The sequence below is a fragment of the Rhagoletis pomonella genome, unplaced genomic scaffold (genome assembly GCF_013731165.1).
Source record: "Rhagoletis pomonella isolate Grant_MI unplaced genomic scaffold, Rhpom_1.0 Rhpom_scaffold_00010, whole genome shotgun sequence".
Lineage (NCBI taxonomy): Eukaryota > Metazoa > Arthropoda > Insecta > Diptera > Tephritidae > Rhagoletis > Rhagoletis pomonella.
In genome coordinates, this window is record NW_023458564.1 from 1,216,748 (window position 1) to 1,236,851 (window position 20,104).

A 20,104-nucleotide genomic window follows, 5' to 3' on the forward strand; every position below is an offset into this window, starting at 1 on the left:
TTGCGCCGGGTATTTAATGTTCGGCTCCGCCCGAACTTAGACTTTCTTACTTGTTTTAATTAAACTTTTTCGACTTTGTTTGAAAAAATGTTTCTTTTGTCAAAATATCCAGGTCTTGCAAGGCGAATCGATATAAGGTGGTGTTGCTAGAACAGTTGATTTGATTTCTTATGAGTGAGTGAGAAAGTGAGAGTACTGAAATTTTCTATTGCTGTTCTTCCTTGAGCGGAGAATAGCTGAATTTTGACATTTGTGTACCGAAAGCAAAAACAAAATATACATATGTAAATTTTTATTTTTGTACCACCGCTACCACCTTATATGAATTTGCCTTGAAAACTTGCATTGCCTTTTCAACAACTATTGTAAAGCTTATTAGAACAGCTGTTTTTTGTCTTTTTGCGTGATACCGTATGCCAACTTCACAGATATCGATCCCAATTGAAATCTTGACAGAAAGTCAATATCATATCGCATTTACCCCTCAAAAAGACCACGATTTTGCTCAAAAAAATTTCTCTTCTGAAGAGGCGCATTTTAATCTCGGTGGCTATGTTAACAGGTAAAACTGCCGCGTCTTGGGATCGGAAAAGTCACATCTTGGGGTCGGAAAAGCCGCACGTGATCATCAGGCATATATTTTGGCTCTTACGCTTTTGCTAAGTCTGCTCCAATTTGTGGTGTGGGTCAAAATCTATCATGCAATTATTGACTGCACTCGTAATGTTTTATGCGAAATTTTTCTCAGTGTATTGAATGTGAATAACACAATTATTGCATACAAAAAACACTTAGCAGGATGTTGTAGTTAAAGTTACAATAATAATTTTCGAAAACCTAGCAAAAGTACGTTTCACCCTTCAAGCCGATTGGCCTCCCACAGCATTGGATTGGCTAATTTCATGTGAGAACTCCATAAAAGTCTCAAAATAATCCGAGTGTTGTTGTAAGCTGGGAGCCAGCCGTCTGTCAGCTGAATATGTTGCCAGCGTGACCTAATTCCATGCACATACATATGTATGTATGTATGTTGTTTGAGTTGAATAGAGGGGGGATTTATGTACATACGTAGATATGTATGTCCGTTTGGTTTAAAAAATGCAAATAAAAATAAAAATGCTGTAGGCGGCGTGTATACTGTTTTTTTTACTGGGAATATTAAAACATTTTTAAATGAATGTGCTCTATGTAAGTACTATTCTTTTATGAAATTTATAGATTTAATAAAAAAGGTTTGCAAACCAAACTGAAGCAAAACAAAAAAGAAATATTAAGCCAGAAAACAAGGGTGCGCTTGCACCGAGTAGAAAACAATAAATTAATCGCACAAGTTTAACTAGGCATACAAAAGCGTAATTAAAAGTAATACAACTCGCTCTTAATGTATCTATGTTTTGTAACTATACATTTTTTACCGCACGAAATACGAACTGACGAATTGCTATTGACAATGAAGATAACTACATATGTATGTACATAAGTATATCATAAGAAGGCAATAAATCTTTAGCGGAGAATATGTCATTTCAAGTGCTTTTCAATTGCAAGCGAAATTTGCACATGACTCGCAGTCCATTGAACTGGAGGCACAGCTTTGCGCCCACACAAATCGTCATAATTCGAAAAAATACAAAAATGGAGTTAAGTATGCAGAAATTACCGTTATCTCTACTTCTATGTTGTGCAAATGTTTCATAGCTGTACCGATTGCCATTAGCTCATAGAACAAAATATGTATTCAACTTTGTAAATTCAAAAACTGAATGCTGATTTTCTTGAGTTGTTTTTTTTTTGTTGGATTGTTATGTTCTTTAAGTAAACAACCCATCTATATAAGGTGCGTTGTGTGTGCGTAAGAGATCTAATAGTCAACTACGTATATAGAATAGATTAAGTAGTTTAAGGTACATACAGAGCATTTGCCTCTTTAGTGAAGAACTATGTACTTGCGCCATCACACATAGGAGTATTTGAGTAATGAAACGGGGAAAAAATCGGCATTAGCAACTTGAAAATAAGTCCCTTTAGAGACAGAGTTCCTTCAAAATAATTCACTATCCGCGCCTATTATTTACTTTAATTTGTAATTTGCCTGGATAACAAAATTATGACAAGAACAAAAAAGTGCAAATAAACAAATCGAAAGCTTTAACTCCGGCAGACCTCAATAACTTGAGAAATTTTCAATATTTCGTAACATTGATTAATGCCGGACAGGACAGGCCGCAGGTTCATAACTAAATAGAGAAGCGAAGGGTGTTCTGGACCACATGAGGAAAAATTTCTTTTTCATTTCTTCTTTCTTTTTTCATTTAAATTCTCATTAAACTCCCCCACTTAAAATCGTCGGACTTGTATCGTTATCTTTGTATACATATACATATACGTACGAACGACAACAAACGAATGCAAATTATTTGTAAATTACGAGTATTCAGTTTAGGAATTCTTTAGCTTCCAATTCAGGATGTACGCGACTATAAAAGAATAAGTTATGGTATTGTGTAAACACTGCTCTGTGGTCGGCTGGGTAATTGATGAATCCAAGTTACTCTGTGAATGGAAGATCGAACTATCTATGTAGCCGCTTAGAAAACGCCCTATCACCAAAAATCCCTCAAGGACGACCTGCTTCATAATTTGGTTAAAGAACGCCCTATTTCAGAATTTTTGTTTAGAACACCCTATCTCATAATTTTATTGAAGAAATCTCTATTCAGAATTCAGTTCAAAAATGACCTATATCGGCTGCCGATTTAAAACCGCACTATATCAACATATTTTCAACACATTTTCAGTTGAGATAAGACGTTTTTAAATCAAATGATGGTTCTTCAACCAAATTCTGAAGTAGGACGTATGTTTGGTCCATCTTCTCCTTGAATTTGTGGCGTGCACCTTGATGTAATATTACAATTACTTTTAATTATTTTCAATGCTGCTCTGCGACTACCAACTTGAAAACTGAGAAACTACTTTGAAATTATCGCAGTTTTGTGTCCTTCATAATTATTTAAAACCAGAAGTAGACTCGAAAAACCAAAACTTCGCTATCAAATTACATAAGTATGTATCTTAAAGTTTTATGCCGATACACAGTGCGGCGAGATCCAAAAGTACGGTCAAAATTCAAAGCTTAAAAAAATTACTCGAAATTTCGTACTAGGGGGCTTTCGGGGTCGCTAATTACGAGTCCACTGTCAGAATGGCGTCTGGAAAAATTTCGAGCTTTTTAGTTAGATTTTTTAGAAAGATCTTGAGTAAGCAGTTTGATAGATCACCCAGTCTTAGTGTAACAAAGTGCAAGTTTGAAGTAGCTAGGACCTACCCTTGATTTTTTAATTTTTTTAATTTTTTTTTTGACAGTGCCAGTCTTTTTTTCCAGACGAAGTATGTTTCTTTTTATATTAAGAAAAATTAGCGACTTTTAAACAAGAAAAATTTTAAAAACATTAACCGTGACTCCCAGGTACTTCAAACATGCACTTTATTATATTTATATTAAATAGGCTACAAAATTTCAAGCTCAAAACCTTTCTGTGAAAGCTTATTAACAGGGAACGGATTTTATGGAAATTGCCTTTTTTCTGCTAAAGAAATAGAGTATATTCGATTAAGAATGTTCACGATTTAGCTTTCCCTGATTCCATATATACACATTTGATGTTGCCTTTTTTTGCCTTTTTTAAGATATTTGCCTTTTTTTTGCTGTTTTTAAGATATTTGCCTTTTCTACCTTAAAAAAAGTAAAAAAAGCATTTACATTTTTTTTTAAAGAATACAAAATATACACATGCCCATGATGCTTATAGAAGCACAGGGACCTCTTGCCAAATTGGTGTTGGAAAAATTCAAAGCCGTTTTTTCAGCTAACGTAGGCTTGGAGACAATAAGGGGTGTGGATAAAATTGCAAAGGGCGAGGAAAACGCCCTTATTCCTGATAATATGAATATTTCAAACATTCCATATTTAAATTGGGTTCCACTTGTATCAACTTACGTCGAGCATCTTGTCGTTCAATGTTACTACAACTATACAGATTAAAGTTTTATGAGTTAGAAACTCGAAAGGATAAAATAGTAAAAGATACAAAGTACAAATTTTTCATATAATGAAACTAGTTCATAGTTTTTCTCTTTTTACTTGTAATATAAACATTTCTAAAAAAATCAATTTTTTGATTGTGCTTCGTATTTTCTGTCTTTTTTTAGTGCCTTATTTTGCTTTTCTTGCAATACCTTTTTTTGCCTTTTCCTGCCTTTTTCGCTATTTTATTTTGCCTTTTCCAGCCTATTTCGTTACTTTATTTTGCCTTTTTTATAGGTGTTTAGGTCCTAAAAATCCGTTCCCTGCTTATTAACATGTTCGAAACTTTTACATACAGGTGAAGCTGACACACCGTGCGAAAGTAAATTTTACACACAAAATAAAAATGAGCATATTCCCGAAACTATAGACAAATTATAGTAAAACTGCGTACTTTGTTTTTCTTTCTGACGTCAGGACTTTTTTAAAAGACTTTGGCTTTTAAAAAATATGGTTATTTCAAAAAATTATTTTAAAAATTTAGTGCAATGTAAAATAAAAAAGGTATCAAATATAAGAAAAAATTCTGTAGAATTATAACAAAATAATTATTTTCTTGGTGCATAAGGACGAATGGGTATGGAAAATGTCCCTTAAAAATCCTATAAAATTTGCAATATTCATTTTTGAAAAAATTATTGTTTGAGGACTAATATACACACGACCACATCATTAAATTTCGTGCTGCAAACTTTATTACCTTAAAAAGATAAAATTTAAGAAGTGCATTTTCAATAGCTAGTTGTCCTTGTAAACCAAAAAAATTTATTGTTTATAGATTCAGCAGAATTTTATATTTCATTTGGTACCTATATTGTTATTCTGCATGGCACTGATTTTTTTAAATTTATTCAAATTATGCAATTTTTTCAATTAATCATGACTTTAAAATTTTAAAGTCCTTCGAAAAAAATTCTGACGTTAGACTTAAAAAACTAAAAACGCAGTTTTACTATATTTGACCCAAAGTTTCGCGAGTATATCGATTATTTCGTGTGTTTGTCGTACGGTGATATTTATAAGCGTGTTAAAAAATACAAAACCTGTTATTATTGTTTCATTTAACAATTCAAATTTTGTTAAAAAATACCATTATATTTCTACTACTAAACAAATTTCTGTTCCAGTGTTGATTATCACACAATTTTTTTACGTATTTTACTAGCCTTCACACGTAGATTCCAGTTGGTTTTGTTGGATTTCCTTTACTCGTCATTACTTTTAAACGTTTATGACTTTACCCTTTGAATTTACGTACTGAGCGCTTTCTTAGTTACATACGCACATTCGTACATTATTATAAGCTCTGTGTCCGCAGGCGTAAAGCGTTCTATTTTCTATTTACACATCTCTTTAAGCGCTCATTACAATTAGATTATGAACGGGTAATTATGTGCCAATATCGGCAAACACTTGCGGCCATCTCCTAGCTCGTCATTTTGCCACTTTGCCACTTAGCCACTGCTACTGCAAACACACAGTCAACAGCATTTCAATATTCATTGTTGTTGCTGTTCATGCTAATTGTGATGCTGTGTCGCTGGAAGCGATGATATTCAGTTTTGGCTACTCGTCTTGCGTACGCTTTGTTATGTGTGGCACAATACTTTGCGCTTTTGGCATCCAATCGTCGTTCTAGCCAAGTACCCCCATTGTTATTATTTAGCAAGTGTAGTTGTTTGCTATTTTTTTTATTTTTTGTTCTACGTGAGTTACCCATTTAAACTTTCTTCGTTGCTGAGGGATAGCATCAATGTTGGCCTTTGTTGGGGAATGGCTACTGGAGGCTCACCGCAATTTGGAAGATTTGAGTGTTCCCCTTTTCCCTCCGACAATTTGAGTTGTTTTCAAAAATACGTAAAAAAAAACAATATAATAGCCAAAGCTCTACATCGTTCAATGATGTGTATGAAAACTTCTTCTGCGCAAGCGCAAAAACATGTGTACATATGTATGGACATTGTATGTGCGAGGGGATGTATTCTTGTTTCTCCAATACTTAGTTAGATTTTTGCGCACGCTACAATAGAATTCCAATTTAAAAGAGAAATTTGTTTTTGTTCATCTTCATCTTTGTTGTTTGTATGCATGTAAATGCTGTGTCATGAATGTGCGGAAGAGTTCAGTGAAATGTGAACAAACGATTAAAACTAGTACGGGCGATAATTGAAATTGCAAATCGGCTTCTGGGTACTTGACTTGCCATGACATGGTTAGCTATTGTGTGTTTGGGTACTTTCAGTGTTTTTTTTTTTGCTGAGCAAATACATTTTCCAGTGTAGAATTTTTATTAGCATATGCATAAGAATAACAGCTTCTTCAAATATCGTACTATTTTGGAACAATTGGGAATATGTTAATGAGGCTTGATTTGAATTTCGACGCATCAAAAGTAAATAATTTTTTGTTTCTACAGAAAGTTTTCCTCTTTAAAGTTCATTAAACTTTTGCTTTTAGCGCCGGTATGACTCAATTGTGAGAAGAAACTTAGATTTGAGACTACTTTCTTTGCAAATATTATTGAACTCTTTGGAGAGTTTTTAGAGTGCAGACCATGCGTGATAAATGCCCTATTTAACAAATCTCAAGTATGTAGTCGAAATTTCAAATAACGTTTTATATCACTTATCATTATTTTGCTTTAATGACTGTTTATATGTATACATCGGAATGCATATGTAAATCGTTCTATCGTCCTAAACTAATTACAGAACTATCTAATTTTGTGTGGGTGAGTTGAACGATTAATAGGCGCGCTCAAATGAGTGATGAGTATGTTTAACTAACAAAAGTAATAATCGACATAAAGCTATTTTCAGTATCGCCGACGATGTTTACGACTATTTTTATAATTTGTTATCAGTACGTATCTTAGTTGCCTTTCTTGTTAAGCCGAGATCAAAAAACTTTGCCAAATACTTCTTTCTTTTGCAAAGTCCCGCCTGTTATTCATACCAGGGTTGTTGCGAATATTCGCATTCGCATTCGCAACCGCGGAGCTTCCGCATTAGCTCTAACGCAAGTGCACTGATAAAATGTATATCTGGGGAAAAAAATCACAAATTGTATTTTTTGCCTGCGGAGATGGTACGTTAAAACTGCCCCCTACGTCCCCTCCTTTTGTAATTTAAATTCAAAGAGAAAGATTCTTCGTTAGGTATTTCCAGCGGTGATGTTCAACGTTTAGTTATATAGAGAATCAACAATTTGCGCGATGAAACATAACCTTAAATTTGCTAAGAATTATGTAACTATCGAATATTATTGGTCAAAGGCCTGTTGAAAAAACTGCAGGCATTGCTAGTTTTTTTTTGTACTTTTTTTTAGATAAGTGAAATTTTTTTTTTCACAAAACGGCTTATTAAGATTACGTTCCGTGTTTTCTTTTATTACTTAGCAGAAAACGCACCAAATAATTTTGACCTGCAAATTTACTATGCAAATACCCCTCTGTTCCCTCGAAAACAACAAATTTATTTTAAATTTGTAATAATTATCAAAATTTGCACGCAGCGAAATAAAAATAAAAAAAAATCAAATGAGAAAAAGTTGACCGTGAAGCTCACAAATCAAATAAGAATCAATAAGCGGGCCCATGCGCAGACTACGTAGACAGAAATACACAGTAAACTCATCCCTCTTTGTAGCCACAGGTAGAAGCAGACCAGTGATCGGACTTTATAAAAATACAGTGTGGTAGAATCTGGAAAAAATGTGATAGATATCAAAAAAATGTGGTAGAACTCTGTGTTTAGATCAAACTTTGTACAATAATTTAAAAAATTCTGCAAGGTTTCACCTAAATTGCAAACTTTTTAATTAGACTCTAAAAAAAAAAATTATTTTAGCATAATAAAGTGCAAGATTGAAGTTGCTAAAAATTGCGTTGAATTTTGGCAATTTTTTTCCTTGACAGTGTAAAGCAGTTCCTTCGATATCAAGATATATTCTAAGAAATTTCTGCAACCTTGTGGAGTGCTGTCAGGTTTTCTTTTTATCACATCACGAAGTAGCGAACAAATGTGGCACGTTCCAGAAACGGCTAATAGGGATTCGCCGAGTTTGACAATTCTCAAGTAAAAGTAAACAACGCCTCAGAAACTTTAGATGCACTTAAATTTGCTAACACTTTCACAAAAATCTCTGTTTTTTTACATTTTCGCTATTAATTCTTTTTATAAATCATATATTTTGCAATTTAACTCAATAAAATCATCGAAAAATTTCTTACTGAGAAGATTTACTATTCTACAGTGACATGTGAAATACGCCCTTTCCATACTATACTAACGTTATATTGCATGCCAAGTCCCACATTTTGCGCGTGGAATGGAACAACAAAACGGATTTTATGGCTTATGGCACCGATAGCGGTGAGTAATTAATTGTGACTGCCTGCAGCTAGGAAAAGTTGAGCTCAGCTAATAAAAAAACTAATTACAAGCTATTCATTACAGGTGAATATTTTCAAGAAGCCACCCGTGAACTAAGCAGATCTGAGACCTTCATCGTCCGTGATTCCAATAGTTCAAATTATTATAAATTCTGCTAGCAGCCACGACTTTAAAAAGATAATTTTCTTCGAAACTTTTATTCCTATTTGTTTGCTATATCCGCCTGTTTAGAACCTCGCTATAAGCACACATTTTTCAAACCAGTCACAGAAGAAAGGATTAAAAATGCATTACAAAAACTAAAATCGAAAACCGCTGATGACGATACAGGTTCTACAAATTCTGAAACAATGACTGAAGAATTCTTTGGAAAACAACGGCGTTTAAACCACGATCTTGCCTTGATGCTAAATTGTGAAGATAAAAGTCAGGAGGATACATCCGACATTTACAGCCCCGATGCAATTCTCAAAAAGTAAATATTGAACCGCAGGAAAAAGAAAAATAAATATAACTCCAAGTCCTCTCAACTGGTGTCGCGTCAATCGAAAAGAATTTACAACTTTGTCAAGTTTTTCAAGTTTGTCGCCTCGAGCGAATAGCGCAGGTTTGATTTACGACCCTTTAAGAAACAGGTTGCAACCCGAAAAGGCAGCAACATTACTTTTTATTAAACACAATGTTCCAATTTTTAAATTCAAGTACTGAATAAAAAAAGAAAAATTATTAGAAATTATTAACTTTTTCATTTTTCCTTTTAAACATCCGCATCCGCATCCGCATTCGCATCCGCGGATGTCTAAAATTCTATATTCGTAACGTCCCTAATTCATACCAATAACAGAAATCGTATTCATACATTGTATTCGTGATGAGTGAAGACAAACCAGATTAATCATTGTATTTTTATGCGTTAGTGAATATCCATGTCATTTAAAAAGCCGCTTAATTCTTTAGTAATCTTCGTGAGAACAACAGAGCCACAAATTTCGCGTAGTTTAGGTTCGGTGGAAGTAGCTTCTGAACTTAGAATAAGGCCAGCTCACTTAGGTTCAATCAGGGGCCCATTGTGATACGACATGGGTCTAGAAATCCTACTACTTAAATAGGTTCCTTGAGTCTACGAATCTTATCTAGCATCTTCCGTATTACAAATAGCTCCTCCTAGGTCTTTGCATACTTCCTGGGGACCGCTTAGTTTTCTGAGATGGACTCCATCCCGATACATAAGTCTTTACGTATGGTTCTTTTCGACCTCCTTAGGACCATCTTTTACTCCAGGAGGGCTTGATTGCGTACAATGGGGCACTCTAAGACACCTAAAGCGGTGTTTCTGGGATGCCGTTCACGTTTCTGAGTAACTCAAAGGACGATTGTGATGAGAGATTAACAGAGCGTGATTTTTATGCATTGGAGGAGGATCTGTTTTTCAATTTCCATTCTGGGGCAAAGTATTACCTCTTGGGGTCTCCTTTGACCTTAAAAATTTTAGAGACGCTACTCTACATGGAATCTAAATAAGGAATCGCCACGCCACTAAAGCCAAAAATGTTTTGGTATCTGTATTAACTTACATATTTACCTGTTTTTTTTTATACCCGAGGACACTTGTGCACAAGGGTTTTATAACTTTGTTTGTATAACGGGTGTTTCTAACAGCCTAAAGGAATCGAAATATATAAACCAAAACGCTCAGGATGAAAAGAGAAATCGATTAAGCTATGCCTGTCCGTCCGTCCATCCTTGAGATGTCTCAACAACATAGGTTGCTCTTTATCCAAGGTAGATTGGTATCGAAAATGAGCGAAATCCTAATAACCACGCCTCCAAGTTTTCGAAAAATACAAACTCCACAATACTTGAACTTTCCGAAATAATCCTTTTTAAAATTCAGAATTAGCAGGTGGCCTACATGCGTTCACCTGATCATATTCTGCATACGAGTTGATGCGTGCACCTTATCAGCTCCTCGCTGCCGTATTTAAAAAGCTCAGCTGGCAGACTGTCAGCTCCAGTAGCTTTGTTGTTTTTCAGCCGCATAATTGCTACCTCTTCATAGTCGGGTGGTATAACATCGCGTCCATCCTCACCGACTGGGGCTCGGGCTCGTTTTCTCTGCAACTTTCCGTGTTGCTACCATTCAGTAGAGTAGAAAATTGTTCACTCCATAATTTAAGTACGTTATGGATATCGGTCACTAGGTCGCCATTGTTGCGGCAAATGCATCCCGCTTCCCTCTTCAGAGTCCTATACCGGTCCCGCATAGCGCGCGTTGCGCCCGATCGCAGCGTGGCCCTGTAGGCGACATATTTTTTATTTCACCAGCTTCTTGATACTCCTCATCGTAGCAGTTGTTCTTTCGGGCTCGCTGAAATCCTACTAATTCTTCGGCGGCGGTACTTAATGAGCGGGAAATGTGGCTCCACTGCTCGTATATGTTGGTTCGTTGAAGGGAGCTCTCTGAGAGCAGCCCAGTAGCGAATGCATTGGCCATCTGTTGTGACTGCAGCTTTCGACGTTAACCTTTCCTTGAATTTTTGGATGCACGGTTTTTCCTGCACAGGTGTGGGTGCGTACATATCTTGACTAAGGTAGTGGTCCGGAACGATGTTTGGGCCTCGGAGTGTACGTACGTCTAAAACACTGGAAGAGTGCCATCCGTCTACCACAACATGCTCGATTTCATTTCTTGTTTTTCGATCCGGAGATAGCCACGTAGATTATTGAATCTTTGTGTGCTTGAACCTATTTAGTACTGCATGCTACCATGTTTCGGGCCCCGGCAAAGTCGACCAGCCTCAGTCTGTCATCGGACGTTTTGTCGTGAATGCTAAATTTCCCGAGCAGGTTGCAGAGATCCCGCCCTTGCCCACCCTGGCATTGCAATCGCCAAGCGCGATTTTGTTATGATGGTGGGGGCAGCGCTAGTATGAGCGCTCCCAGTGCTCAAAGATGCTGACCTTGTACAATTCGTCCTTCTCTTCAGTCAGTGCATGGGCGGATTGTTGCGAGACGTTAGTTCACCGGGGTGAATGACAGTACTCGGAGAAGGAGTCTCTATCCCATTACAATTCCAACACCGAATTTGCGCTCCTTTACATGGCAGCTGTATTAGACATTGCAAGTCCTCAGACATTGTTGTTTTCTCAGTAAAATGCATTTCTTGGATGACATAACACTTTTGTACTTAAGAGGGCATCAACCCCGGCTGGACACATTTCCCGTTAATTTTCCGCATATTCCAGGCGGGTGCCTTCAAATCGTAGTCTTTTAAATATTCGTCGTGGTCGTAATGAAAAGGAGGGTCTCATACGGCACTTTATGTTTCTTATTCACTGGAAGGGGTTCTTACGTGGCAGGTCCCAAACCCAGCGAACAACCCATTTCTGGGAAGGGCTGGTTTTTTAACCGAATACAAGTTTATATAGCGAGCCGCTTGCTCCAATACAGACTCCCGCTTGCAGCCGCAGCTGCTTGTGAACTGACACTGCAAACTTCAGTGAGCCCTTAAACCGAATAAGGCCGAGTATCCCAACCAAAGCTCCCTCTCTTTCTGCTGTGACCCAAGAATCCACTCAGATTTGTTACCGCATCTTGCACATGGGTTGCTCACGTTGCCCGGAGTGCGCGAATGATTGTTATTATTAGTAGATAAGAACATAGTTAAAATCATAAATGACGTTTTAAGATCTCTTATGGCGCTACTAATTTACGACTTTTGATTAGGTACATACATATGCGATGTTGTAATCCACAAAACTTAAAATAAAATTACATTCAAAGATTATAATCTAAACTCATGTGTGTACACAAGTATGCAAATATACAAGCCATCGAATGCTGAAAGTATGTTCTTGTTGTTTACCTCATCCAATTCCCTTCCGTATTGCTGAATGGAAATCTGCATCAACGTCGTCGCTGGCATTAACATCACAGCCTGTAATACATATGTACGTACTTGTATACTGTAGTGTCTTTAGTTGGCCGAAGCTGTTGACGTTGTTACTGTCGTAGTAGTCGCTGGCGCTGTGACCGTCGTCATCACCTTCTTCGACATCAACGCAAACTTCACGATCATTGCCATTGCCAACGTCACTGGGCTCACCCGAACGGCACTAGGTAAGTAGTTCAATAAACGCAAGTAACCTTAACTGCAACAACAACTTCCTTATACCACTGTACACATTTGGTCGATTACAGATGCGAAAAACAGCAAGAAGCATAAGGTTAGTATACATCTGTAATAGTTATGTTTCAAGTAGTAAATGACAGAAATTCTGAAGAAACTAAATACAGATGAATACATAATTTTGTTTTTAACCTCTTATTAGAGATGCCAGATTGAAATAAAAACATAAATCGATTTTTAAATCGATTCGAATCAAAATAAAAATAATCGATGCAGGAAGGAATCATTCAAAAATAATCGATCTCCAAAGATCGATTCATATATATTTTTTTAACGTCTTTTACTTAATTTTTATAAAAAATTAAAACACAGTGATTTGACCAAACTTTTATTGTAAGTAATTTTTAAAACATACATACATTGTTCGTAATGGTTTAAATACCTAAACTTATTTGAAAAAAGTGTGAGAATAATTTTTTCTATATTAAGGCTACAATATATTTAATGCGGAACATAGCGTTACAGTTTTTTTCTTTTAATGCCTAGTGAAAACTCAGCGTTAGCCCTATTTAAGAAAATTGTTAAGTTTTTTTTAATCCTTTTTTATTCACAAATTGAAAAAATGGGTTTACTTCAAAATCGGCCACTATTTTAGGAAGTGTATTACCCAATGCAGCTTACGTACATATATTTTTTGCAATGCGGACTTTTTTACTTTATAATTTTTGTGCGATTTAATAATTAATCATGTAAAGTCCACTGTGAAAATAGTCAATAATGGTGCTCCACAAGATATGCATACATCTCATCCCACTGCTGGTTGACATACATATAAGTTTATGTCATATAGCCTTTTTATTTAAGAAGCTCCTACTACATACATTTGCTCATCATAATTTATAAAAATTAATTGAGCCCTTGAAGCTAACATAAAACTGAAAGTGCAGGCATTGTTGGGACAAACCGAAAGCACTAACCGAACTATTTTTAAAATTTTCATTGTCCTACAATATTTTTTCTAAGTGTTTTATAGGTTTATGAACACTGTGCACTTCGTTTGCTTTATACATATGCGCTGTAATCAGCCACCTTTGCTTGCTTCGACGATGTGTAACTCAATATTCGCTCGACCGGCTTCAACGATTGCTTTGCGGCAGTATTGTCGTCATTGTTGTCGGCTACCAACAACAGTAATAAACAGCTTCGACCTACAAGTGTGAATACCGTTAGAATTAGCGACCACGTTCAATGATCGCCGACAAAAACACTAAAATGAACAGTGATACGAAACCAATTGAAACAACTTTTTAATAAAATAGTTACATACGAACATATATACGTTCTGTGTAAAGGTTAGCACCCATTGAATATGCAAATAAGGGCGTCGCAATAGTAATATTGAGATTCCTCAAAAAATTGTTAGAACATCAGAGTTACTTTCGTATGTACAGTAGCGCCATTTGATCCTATATAAATTTATAAGTCTAGGTTCACACAGAGAAACTTTTGTCGCGACCACTCGTTACTTGTGGGAGAGGGAGTGACGAGGAAGGGCGAAAGGCACCGAGTTGGTCGTGCTCGGTCAACATGCTTTGTGCTCTCGTTCGTCTTAGTAATTCTAATTGGCCGTTCACAGCTGACAACAACAATTGTGTACAAAAGAATTGCTCTGTGTGAACGCGAAGGGCAACACCAAAAGAGAAGTTGCCGAAAATGAGAAGCAAAAGTTTCGCTGTGTGAACCCAGTCTAATAGATAATAACTGTGTTTTCCCATCAAATTAGAATTAATGCCTATTTTTTATTAACATTTCGTGGCTTTAAATCAGATGTTCAACGTATTATGGGGGTTTGTGCGTGATTTTTTATTTTTTATTTTTTGTTAAACAAATATCGTTAATAAGTTACGTTACTCATTTGACTTTTGTTTCATTTTTATGCATATTCCAACTAATCTTCCATTGTGTTCCCGTTCGGTGTGCGTTGTTATTGTTTTGATACTGTAGCTATTGTCCCGTGCCAGCGCCAGTTCATTGAACTTAATAGTACAGTGGTTTAATTAATCTAAACCCATCGCTTCTGGCCAGTGTATAAGTATCTATGCATAAATTTTAGTGTATCCACAATAGCTAAAAGATATACATATGTCAATATGAGTATGAGCATGCATACATACATACAAACATAAGTAATTTTGTACATTCTTTAATAAGAATAAGTAGGATGACAATATTTTTTTTTTGTTTCTAAAACTGATGACAACTGTTTTATATATAGATACATATTATTATTAAAAAGTAATCTTATGCAAATTTAAAATACATATTTACAAACATAGTGATGCCTGCATATGCCATGCAACAAAATTTATGGTATCACTTGTTACTTCCAAGCTTACTTGCTATCATCAGTTACCACTGCCACTTGGCATTACTTGTTGCCTTTGCCAAGCCAAAGCCAAAGCCATTACCACTTGCCTCTTGCCATTCTTGGCATTCTCTTTGATGGTTTGATTGAAAAATTAGGTTAGGGGCATTGAACTCTGCCGTTCTCTGTTGACAGCAGCAGTTAAGGCAAAAATTGACAAAGAGCCACAGCCAGTACGTAGAACAGCAAAGTGTTGATTTGTGGCTGGATTTGCAAAAAAAAAGTGTTGATTTGTTGTTGCTGCATGTGATGCTGGTAGTCATTTCTAATGCCATTGGAGTGGAAAATCTAAGATAAGTTTCACTGTGGGCATAAGCTACTTAGAACTTTGTAAAAAAAAATGCAAATATATACATACATACATACCTGTATACATGTGCAGGTACATATGTAAACGAAATTTTCTTATTAAATTTTTTGATAGATCGAGAAAGAAATTGTTCGATTTTTGCGCAGTTTTTTTTCAAACTAAATTTACAACTTTTTTTAATTTATAGAGCATCGATGCCCTTCACAATAATACTTATCTTATATCTGCTCGAAAACGGTTTAAAATAACTAACTTTTATTACGACTTGAAACAGCGGCTGCAGGCTGTCAGTTTTATATTGAACTTTGTAGGCAAGGATCCCAACTACACATATGTATATACATATATATATAATCATTGCCCGATCTGATAATTAAAAAGCAATGTTATTTTAAGTTTTTATTAATTATTTATATCAATAATATGACTCTAATTTTTAGAGGTTTTACCATACCAAAGCTAAACATTTTCATAATTATTTTTTTGTAATTAGATTTGGTTCCAATATACACATATCGAACCACATTTGTGGGTAAGAGCGGTTGCTGCGCATTTAGGATACAAGGTACTTTGATAAACCAGCGAGCTTACTATGAGAACGTTAAGGAAATCTTTTATTTAGAAGGGGCAGGGAAATTGGAAAAATAACGGGTGATTAAATACATATGTATGTATATCAAACTAAAAGTAGACAACATAGAAAACTAAAAGGCTAAAAAAACTTATTTTATTCAAAAAATTGCTGACTTACCAAACTACCCTCGAAACTTTAGCAACTATTTTTTCTGTATAAAGCTTCTTCTTATCTCGTTTAGCTACAGAACCATCCGCCGGTTTGAGTCGACACCAGAGTTGCCACTATTGGTCTTTTTTTCAATTGGTAGGTTGGTCGGCAAAGTAAGATTTCGGTCGGATAGTTGAATTAAGTTTTTAAATTCTTAGTTATAAAAATATAAATTTCAAACACCATTTTGCATATAAATATTTGCAAATTGTACCTTTTAAACATTGGCCAATCCTGCCTTTAAAAATAAAAAACCTTACTGGTTTGGCCACTGCTGGAGACTTTGGTGGGCTGTAAACATTACTGAGTGCAGAAACCGATTTATTTTATATAAAGTGCACATGTCACTCACTTCATCTTTGCTCAAGCTGCGCTTGCAAAAATTGCCGAAAAGCATTGAGACACTATGCCGCAACATATATAGTTTTTTTTCCCAAAAGTCCAAAGAGGATGAGCTGAAGGATTTTAAGAACTACTGTTCAGTAAAACCCCACAAATTCTTGGGCATATCTCAAACACAATGGCTTTCACTAGGAAGCGTTGTATTAAGAATAATTAAGCAATGGAATAGTTTGAAACTTAGTTTTATTTCCTGCTTCTACGAAGTAAACAGTAAGCGATCAGCAGACCTTGCAGAAGGAATGTTTATTTCTATCGTATATTTTCCCCAAACTTAACAACCTTAACAGAGAAAAATTGCGATCAGTAACATATTAATGTTGATTTTAAAAATTTGTTGATTTTTAATTCAGTGCGTAGGCAACTGGCTGAGTCAGTGGGATCGTCGGTTCGAATCCTACTGAAAGAAGTCTGATGAGGAAATATGGGGATTTCCGAAATAGCTATCACTTCTACCATTTTTTTTAATTATTGATGCTTTTCCACAAAATTTTTCGTTAAAAACGGCCTCAAACTCAATAAAAATGTGTTGAATAAAAATGAAAATAATCATGTTAAAATATCTAATATGTTGTTGGAACGAAAGCTGAGATGTTTATAAAAAGTAATGTTCATTGTTCTGGAATCCTTGAAGTTAAAACCAATATTTTAAAGTTTTGCATAGAGTTTTGGACCAGATAAATTTAAGATTTGATTTCAAGCGTGAAGATATAAAACTTTTACAAATAATGACACCGGCTAAGGTAGTTTCTAAAAAAGATTTACCAATTTTACATATTTTGTTAAGTTTCCCCATCTCATAGATTACGATCATGTAGCAGCTCGTTTCTGTAACTCTTCTCTATCGATTATTTCTCTACTACTCATTGGCACTCGTTCATATCTCAATTCGCCTTGGTAGAGAATTGTTACAGAATAGAGCTACTGATATAATAACAGCGCGGTCGAATTTACTGAGGCTGAGTGAGCTTGATATTTCCAGCGATGTGGAATATATTTTGGGAAAAATTGTAATCTATTAAAAATTAAATGAAAGAAAATAGCGTAATGCATCTCGCCAATTTTGATTTTAATACAATTTCATTACCACCTATCTCTGCGGCTGTAGAATGCAAATTTTCAACGCTTTCTTTGATAAAAACTAAACTAAGAAATTAACTTAAGACTGGCAGTATCAATAGCATAATGTTATGCAAGGAACTTGTAAACAAAAATGACCCGCACTATGTGTGCTTTACATTTACTTTTAAGAAATTAAACTTATTGGTACATAACATGTACCTATATATATAATTCATACAACTAAGAAATGTTAAATGATCTCATCTCTGTGCCTAAGACTGTACTTGCATTTATTTATTTCTTGTTTGTTTTAAAATGTACACAATGCATATATGTGTTTATGTAAATGTTTTGTATTCGAAACATTTAATCTTATGCTTTCAGAATGCTTTTTTTAATGGAAATTTATTTGGTAGGTTGTAAACGATTTTGGTTGGATTTGGGAAGAAAATTGGTAGGGGAAAAAATTGTTAGTGGCAACGCTGGCCGAGACCAAAAAATTTCGCCAGTTGCCTCACCTATTTGCGAGGTATTGCTCCAGTTGTAGATCTTTCTATTGTGTCTTTCTTTCATTGTCCCCACATGTGTGCCGAGACGAAGGAACTTTTCATCCGAGCCTTGTCATCCATGCGTACGTCATGCCCAAGCCAGCCCAATCAGCGTATTTTTGTGTGCTTAAGTAAGTATGTGCAGGTCGTTAAACAGCTCGGACTGTTCGCCATTCCATATTCTTCGGTGCATAGAGTAGTTAGTTCCTCGAAAGACTTGATCTGAAGCCTCACTGATAAGGTCCAATTAATTGGTTCGGGAAGCATTTCAGTCTTTCATACGGTATCGTCGATAACACCTTATACTATGGCATACCAAGAGGGCTAACTCTACGTTAACTAACGTCTCTTTGCTTTCTTTTTTTCTTGGAGTCACTAAGTTAGTCGTGCCTGTCGCCATCGAAGCACTGTTGATATGCATAGACGTACCATAAATAAAAGTAAGCCTTATGTGGCTCAGCTTCTTTATTAAATAAATTAAATATATTGCCGCCAAGTTCCTATTTTTTGTCAATTCTCTTCCAGAGATGCGCATTATAAAAAAAATCAGTTTGTATGGGAAGTGCCACGCCCCTTTTTTCAATTATGCCCATTTTTGTCCAAGAGTGTTGAATTTATTTCATATATATACGTACCAATCAATACTTTCCAAGATATGTTTGCATTAAGTTTAAACTTGCCAAGGCTGTGCCACGCCTCTTTCTTCCCGTTTTTTTTTTCGTAAATAACAAGAGCTACAAAAAAATGTAAATGAGAAACTTGAAGGAAATTCAATTTCCTACAAAAAAGTTCCAGAACACCAAATTGAATTTCCTACAAGTTTGTTGTTTATGTACATTTTTTCTGTGGCTCTTTTTGCTTACGAGATAGGAGCAAAAAACGAGAATTGCATGCAAAATTAGGTTTAGTGACCCGTCCAACCTCGCAGGTGGGAGTTAGGATTACGCTGCGATGAACACTTTTGTAGAGCATTCAATTCTAAATTAGATTATACCACTTTTGTAGAGCATTCAATTCTAAATAAGATTATACCATAGAATTCCTCTGAGGCGTAGAATTTTGAAGAAAAAAAAATTTACGTGTGTTATAGCCGGGAAATCTTTGCACGCCATGGTAGACCACCCAATATTTCTATTAAGGGCTCAAATTTTCAGAGAATTTTTTTTGGTATTTGCCGCAAAATTTCGGGGTGTGAGTGAAAAAAGACAATGTCGCGAAAAGAAGCACCCCAATATGTGTATAAGTATAGATGATGCATCATTTCTGAGCTAAGGCCCTTACTAGAGCATTTTTCTTTAATTAAACAAATTTTAAAATTATGTAAGACGTATACATACGCATATAGAAAATCATGCTTTCCTAGGTCGACATTATTTTTTAACTGATAATTGATAACTAGCAACTGTACCTTCAGATAAGGTATGTTGTGTGGCGTCCACTTGCACCATTTAGGTTTTTAATACAAACCATTATTTTCTGTTAAAAAATCTTCATATGTTTACGGCAGGGACCAATAACAAAAGGCATGATCGAAACTAAATGTCGTTCTCGTAGTTACATAAGAACGAAACTCTGTGGAACGTTTCCAAAAAGGACAAAAGGCGAACAATACTTTCCGGAATATTTATAAGACAACAAAATGGGAACAAATTCACCGGAAAGTTTTGGCAAAGGGCAGAACGGGAACTAAAGTCTGAGGAACTTTCTCTCGAAAAAAATTTGGGAATTTTCTGACAGAGAACGAAACGAGAACAAATCTTCTCTGACCTATTCGGGAAGCAAGGAAGCGAGAACAAAATTTTTCTCATACCGTTCCATTAGTTTGAAATGTTTGAATATTAAAATTAATTAAAAAAGTTCTGAAAAAGAATTAGGCTAAGTAAGTCGACGAAAGACTTAAGACACGAACTTTTTTTACTTGGTAGATCTTAAGTGCTACCAAGTAGTACGTATTTTTTTTTTTTTT